General features: G+C 35.6%; 1 protein-coding gene across 1 annotated transcript in view; it reads right to left on the bottom strand.

Annotated features, from left to right (window-relative positions):
• The window catches only part of LOC109054210 (F-box/LRR-repeat protein 17-like), a 559,415-nt gene that overhangs the window by 468,499 nt on the left and 83,189 nt on the right, over window positions 1-7,727 (bottom strand). The gene's annotated exons all lie outside the window — the stretch shown is intronic.

The raw sequence follows: 7,727 nt of genomic DNA, 5'->3' as shown, positions 1-7,727 counted from the left end.
AATGATGGATCCTCTGCAGTGAATGGGTGCCGTCAGAATGAGAGCTGATAAAAACATCACAATAATACTTTACATTAGTTAATGTCTTGTGAATTGGTAAGTTGTTTGTTTTTTTGTGAAGTATTTTTCATTAGTCCACACCAGACCAGTCCAGCAATTAATGTCTTGTGAAGTGAACCATAATTGATTTTCTCCTTTTTAACCATCCCCATTGTCCTCTTACAATTTTATGCTATTTGTATTCTGTATTTTGTCCACAGAAGCAATGGTTTTAGGTTAAAAAACCTCTTACTTACACATTTGTTTCTCTTTTTAAAAACACGCAGCTTCTAGATTCACAAGACAATAACTGGATGGACTGGAGTGGTGTGGATGACTTCTGTGGATTATGGTGATGTTTTTATCTGCTGTTTGGACTTCCATTCCGACGGCACCCATTCACCGCGGAGCATCCACTGAGGAGAGCAAGTGATGCAATGCTGCTATTTCTCCAAATCAGATCTACATCTTGATGGCCTGAGGGCGAAAAATACATTTTCAGCAAATTTTCATTTTTGGGTGAACTGTTTCTTTAATAATCAGAAACTCTCTGCTGCTGAAAACATTTTCAACAGGTTCATCTAACATGCTGGTAAACTAAGTCTGCTGAAAAGACACTGGGATTATGGGATCCAGGTCAAGCAAGACTCCTCTGGAGATAGGGGTTAGCTCCACGCCGCCTCTACACTGTCTGCTGTGTATTGATTACCGGATTCAAATCATAAATAAATATAAACTCTTTCTTCACTGGTTAGATAAGATTCTGCAAACTCTTTTATAAACTCTAAAAGCCTTGTTTTTTTCATCAATATCAGCGTCACAATTAAGATTCAAATTCCAGTTCCTCTCAGTTCAGATTTTATAACTATTACCTCTCTGTATTTCTTGCATTTGTTCCACCAGACGATGTTGAGCCTCTAAATCAAGCGATTATCCGCTGTGCTAAAACTGATTCATAATTTTCTGAAGGGGGAAATAAGCAACAGCAGGACAAACAGAAAAAGATAAACAACAGAAAGCAGATCAGATCAGCTCATGCCACGCAAGCCTGATGTGCTAAAGACTGGCGTGACTATTCAAAGCCATTTGAAATGGCAAATCACAAAGTGACAACTCTGTTTCACACTTAAGAGATTTGTGCTAATGTTAAACTGATAAAAAGCATTCGAGGATGGAACAGCTTTCCATTTTTCATTTTCAGCAAAACTGAACTCTTGTAAACCATTATACCAAATAAGCTTTAGAAATATATTTCAATGCTAAACTAACATTTTAAATGAATAAACATCATTATATTCATTCAAATCAACTAGCTGATGTCAGATGTAGATCCTGAATGAAACCAACACGTCCTCACAGGTAAATATGTCACTTAAAACCTTATTTATAGCATGCATATCAATGAAATCAATATCTATAAATCAGCTGGTCATCATGCTTTCTGCTGCAAACGCACCAGAGAACCGAACAATGTTAATACATCTTAAACAGCCTGCGTATTAACATTAGGATGTGTTAGGAGACAGGTGTGCTGTCAATCCAGGCCAGTGACGGTGATGAAGCAATACGGTAGCCGGTTGTGTGCTCACCCACCTTTGTCATCTCACGCTCCGCGGCTGATGGATGGATGTAGTTTTCGACCCGCGCAGTGAAACAAAGATCCGAGCCGCTTTGGATTCGCTCCTCCGCGGTTATTTGCGCTCAGAATCCGCGGACGCGAGACGCTTCGGTGCTCGGTAGGTCATCTCAGCATTGATAAATACCGGCGCGTCGGTTGCCGCTGTCTGTCATCGGCGTTTTCACGCGACTGGCTGGCTGCACCGCGCGCCGCCTCTCTCGCGCGCCCGTGTATTCACTACGCACGCGCACGAATCAAAAAGCGGAGAGCCGACCGGGGTCTGCAGTTAACTTTTGGCTGGTGAACTGAGAAAATAAATCCGATTTTACCAGTCACGAAGATGGATATATCTCGCAATTTATTTCAGTGACAAAATATTTAGCCTATTTAGACGTTTTCCCTTGCGTATTTCTGGATATTTTTGACCCTGAACCACAAACCAGTCATAAGGTTCAATTTTCATTTTGAATCTTTTGAAAGCTGAATATATAAGTTTTCCATTGATGTATGGTTTGTTAGGATAGCACAATATTAGGAGATACAACTGAGGGTACAGATCAAAATATTAACAAAAGCACCTTTAAAGTTGTCTAAATGAAGTCCTTAGGAATGTATATTACTAATAAAATATTAACTTTTGATATATTTATGTTAGGAAATTTACAAAATTTCTTTGTGGAACATGATTTTTACTTAATATCCTAATGATTTTTGGCATAAAAGAAAAATCAATAATTTTGACCCATACAATGTATTGTTGGCTATTGTTACAAATATATTAGGGGTGTAATGATCCATCGATCTGGATCAATACATCGATTAAATGTCTAATGATAAGATGTATCGATGCCACACGTATATATATATATCTTGTGGTATAAATAGGCAGCTTATTTTGACACTGTCCACATTTTCATCAATGTCCGTCTATGCATTGCGTTCGAACTCATATGTCGGGACGAGGGCGAGCGTAAAAAGTGACGGAATTGTCGCGCGCTTGTGAGAGAAGTTTTCAGCATGCAGTGACGCGCACACATCCAAAAGTCACGCACACAGACAGCCTCATCCACAGCGCGCTAATATCTAATTGAGCTCTCTCAGTTAGAAGAAATGGAAGAGCTGCTTTGGAAGTGTAAGTATGGCCCTCATAACTGTGAAAAGAGAGCACAGCTGACGTTATATAAACATTATCCCCCGGTTTCACAGTCAAGTTTCAGACTAAAATGCATGTCTTAACTGAAAATATCTTGTACTGAAACATCTTAAAATATGTCAGTGCCATTGTTGTGTGTCAAGATGTAGCCTACACCAGTAAAGTTCTTAAGGCATTTTTATAAAAGTTATTTCGTTTGTTCACCCTATAGATTAGATGATTAGCATGTTTCTGGCATTATTAGCATGTTGCTTGCATGATTAGCAATTTAGCAAGTAGCTAGTAGATAGATTAGAAATATTAGATAGATGAGTTTGAATGGATAAGAAGTAGTACATAGAAGAAGCTTGATTGAGCCTCAAGGGATTCTGGGGAGTTTTAGATTTGAAATTTTTGACAGTAGCCTGAATAATCTTGGCTCATCTGACAGCCTCTTTCAATGTGTGAAGTTCATAGGAATTTTATGATTTTAAAATTCTGTTTTTATGAAAACTTCTCGTCGGATCAGTCCTGAAAAGACAAAGCATAAGTCAGAACAGTCCTGAAAGATCTGGGCTGGTAGTGAATTCTAGCTTGAAAGCTATATAGGCTAAATATCTTAAAAGCTAATAATAACAATAAGAAGCTTAAATATAACAGATCAGAAGGTTGGCTTTCTCTCAAACCTTAAGATACTAAATGATGATAAATTTAGCCAATGGATTTGCTAAATTTTGAAATTGTTTCTAGTGTCTGCACTGTGAGTGTTACTACGTATGCTGTGTCCTAAGGCCCGTTTACACTAGTCGCGTTTTACGTTTTAAAAGCAGTCTTAGCATGAAAACGATCCTCGTCCACACTACACAACCCAAAAGCGCGTAATCACGTGACCATTCAGCCACCCGGAATTTTTAATGCGGGTATGAAAAGATAAATGCCCTATTATTTAGATGCGGGCAGTCGTGCTTGCAGCGATCGAGCGAGAATCTACCTGGCTACATCTATGTGTACAACAATGCGCATGATGTTATCGTTTACACGGTCATCAAGGATACGCAGAGCGAATGTAGGCAGCCACGCCAGCGTTCTTAAAAGTCTCCGTTTTGGTCTGTTTACACTGAAACGCAACCGTACCCACAGTCCGTGATGGGCTGGAGGGCCATGTCAGCTGCTGGTGTTGGTCCACTGTGTTTTATCAAGGGGCAGGGTCAAGGCAGCTGCTATCAGGAGATTTTGGAGCACTTCAACATGCTTCCATGCTGCTTGAAAAAGCTTACCTGGGAACACATGAAAGATTCGTCGGGGTTCAGCACGACCCTATCGGCACCCTGCTCTCACAGTGCCACAACAACACCACTAGGTAAATGGTTTACCTGCACACCATGGTTATTTAAACTGGTTACCTCTCAAGTTGGCATGGCTGCCACTAACTCCTCCTGCCCGAACCCCATATAGAATCTGTGGGATATTGTGAAGCAGAAGTTTTGAGAAGACGCAGACCCAACACTCTGGATGATGCTTAACGTCCGCTAAGCTTTGGTGGACTAGCAACTTTCCTGTTGGGCTTCCTCCATAAACACTCTCATCAAGATTGACAACATGCGCTGAATTGCGCCTCCATGCCAACGCCGCCATTTTGCAGAGTCTCATTTTCTGACAAAAGGATTGCCCACCCAGGTATTTAGTGCATAAACTGAACATAATTATGTTGTGAATGTTGACTTTTTTTGATTAAAAACACTTCTCTTATTGGTCGGACCAATGATGAAATTGCAAATTTTTTGAATAGTTAATTTTGGGGTTTTCATGAGCTGTTATGCCAAAAATCATCAGTATTAAACCATAAAAAAGCCCTGAAATTCAAGTTGGTGTGCCATGCATCTAAAATATATGAAAGTTTTAATTTTTATCAGTACATATGGAAAATATACTTGTTTCACAATATGCGAATTTTTTGAGAAGGAACTATATAATATATATATTATAATATATAGATATATATAATATATTCTGTTAAAATTGTATTAGATTAATATTATAATATTAATAGTATGTTTATTATATATATATAGCTCTATAAATTTTCTAAAACAAATATACTATTCAAATTTAACATTAAAAATACTATGCATTGTTATATAAATTTTAAAAACATTTTTCTTTTTTTTTTCAGCTCATCCCCTTAGCATGACTTTCCTTCAGCGAATAGGACGGAACACTATTAAATAACTAGGCTACTAATTTAGCTTTCCTGTTGACTTTACACAACATCAAACACACCAGAAATGTCTCTTGTTTTTCCTTCATATTCTCAGGTTTTTTTTTCAGTTTTTTCTTCTTCATATCATCTGATTCCTGCTGTGTGCTGTGTTTTGATCCAGGAACGGGTATTGAGCGGATCAGCGCTCATGAATCTGACTTTTTTGTGTGTTGAAATAAAAGTCAAAGCAGTGTAAATTACAGCATGTTCTCCTCCAGTTTCTCCAGAACCTTACCAACCCAAACCTTCCCCCCCCCCACGGCCCAATCCCAGCCGTCCCGTATCATGAAGGGTCAGGGTGACAATCCTCATGATGTGACCCCCTGGCGACACACATCCAATAAATCCCAGAAAAATCATTAAAACAGCACAGCACTTAGATATCTGGAGCGGACTGTAAATCAATATTGTGTTACGTTACGCTGCGGCTAGTAAATCAACAACATCCTCACATGCTCCTCAGTCACAGACGCTTATTTACAGACCAGATGAAACTTAAAAAAAGCGGATGAAATAACATTCGTCCACGTTATTCATCATCATACGTGTGATTGCATATGTACCTTCAGGCGGCGAGAATTACTTCTGATTCACACAAAACACACAGCAATAGACAGCATTATTGACAGCGATCACATCAGAGCCTCACAACAATATTCATAATTTTACTGTATATTTGAAAACCGTTTTTCAATTCACAGAATTAGGAATGTCAATACATTAAATAGAGATAAGATTCAAATCCATAACAGGACTATTTTTATAGGTAACTAAAACTAAATCCATTGAAAAACTTTTTTTTTTTTTGTTGTTGCTTGAAATAAAAGTGAAGAAATTACAATTAAAAAAATTATAGTACAGGCAAAGGCAAGATGTCCCATGGATTGGTTTAATTTTTAAGTTAGTTGTTATTGTTAGATTATTATTTAATGCAAACTAAATGGACATGTTTAAAAAAAAAAAAAAGAAAAAAAAAAAAAAAAACAAAAAAAGAAAAAAAAAAAACAAGACCAAAACATAATAAAATGCTAAAACTTTGTAAAATGAAAACAGAAGGCATAGAAATAAAAAAACTAATTCTATTTTCCAAATATTAATAAAAACCCTAGAATCTCAATGAACCTAAATTTGTTTTTTTTTTTTAGGTGTGTTGTTTGTTTTGTTTGTTTTTCCCAAAACCAATAAATAGTTTAAGATCTTGGATACAAAAAAAATAAATAAATAATACGTAGATTCAAAGTAAACATATGCGAGGAATTGTTTTTTACGATGATTTCAATAATTTCCTTTTTTTTTTTTGGTGAATTTTATTCAAAAATGATTTCAATAATTTCCTTTTTATTATATTGTCATTTGCTTTAAAAAATTAAACCCAACCATTTTTAAAACATAAACTCCCTTAACTCACAATTAAAAGTTTATTTTAATCAAATCCATTTTAGATGCAAATACTGTTGGGAAACTTTCCTTCTATTATTGACACTTTTTGAAAGTAATGCTGATAGTAAACAAAAAATATAACTGAAAATAATGCCACAAAAAAATCATATTCCAAAAAATATAATTTTAGTTAATATTAATTTAAATGAAATCAAAATAAATTACTAAATTAATTAAATTAAAAATAAAAGAATTTTTCTTTTTTTTTTGACCTGCGTGTTTGTTTTGTTTTTATGTGCTTATTTTAAAGACTTATTTTTAAGTCATTCTTGAAGCCTCCCCCCCCCCTGACAACAGGAGACTAATATGATTATATAATGAATACAGTGAACTAAATATTCAGTATATAACACAAGCTCTTGTGCATTCAAACTTCACATCCAGAATAAACTATGAAGACGTCACACACATGAAGAGCCACATGAACACGATCTCATGAGCTGTTCTCGCTCTGGTTTGGACTCTGATGATGTCAGTCCTTCAGGCCCTAAACAGAAAGACACTGAGAAATGGCTGAAATCAAATCTTCAACACGCTACAGCCGAACCGAAGAACGGCCCAGAAGAAAACAGAGAGCAACCAACAAACCAACGCGTTACAAGAGTCCTCGCATCCATCATTCAGAGACACGTCATTATCCCAGAAGAACAATAATGGCAAATGAGAGAAACTATTCCCCATCCACTCCGTAGCGCAGCAGGAAACGGCACTCGTGGGAGTACTCGTATCATGCTTCTATTATTAGACTATTTTCTATTATTTATTAAATCTATTATTATAAAAGTTTTTATTCCAAAAAACAGGCATAATTTAGCTTGATCTTAGAACAATAAACAGGTCATTTCTGCACAGTCTGCAAGGCGTCTCTTCTCTTACAAAAAAAAAAAAAATATTATATATATCTTATATATAGTATATATATATATATATATATATATTATATAATTATTATTATATATATATATATATATATACTATATATATATATATATATATAATGTTTTGAGCTGTGGTTATATCTTTATGCCCTAAAAATAGCAAAACTGAATAACTGAAATGACAGAATACGATACGAAAAAAAGCACATTCTCTATAAACTTAAATAATACAATATGAATAAAAAAAATCTAATTCAAAAATAATAATAAATACAAAATGTGTATTAAAAAATAACACTATATATAGTTATTTTAGCTAAAGTAATACAAAATCCATATAAGATGTAAATACTTTAGCGA

Source organism: Cyprinus carpio, chromosome A8 (genome assembly GCF_018340385.1).
Source record: "Cyprinus carpio isolate SPL01 chromosome A8, ASM1834038v1, whole genome shotgun sequence".
NCBI lineage: Eukaryota > Metazoa > Chordata > Actinopteri > Cypriniformes > Cyprinidae > Cyprinus > Cyprinus carpio.
This window is presented reverse-complemented; position numbering and strand designations above follow the sequence as displayed.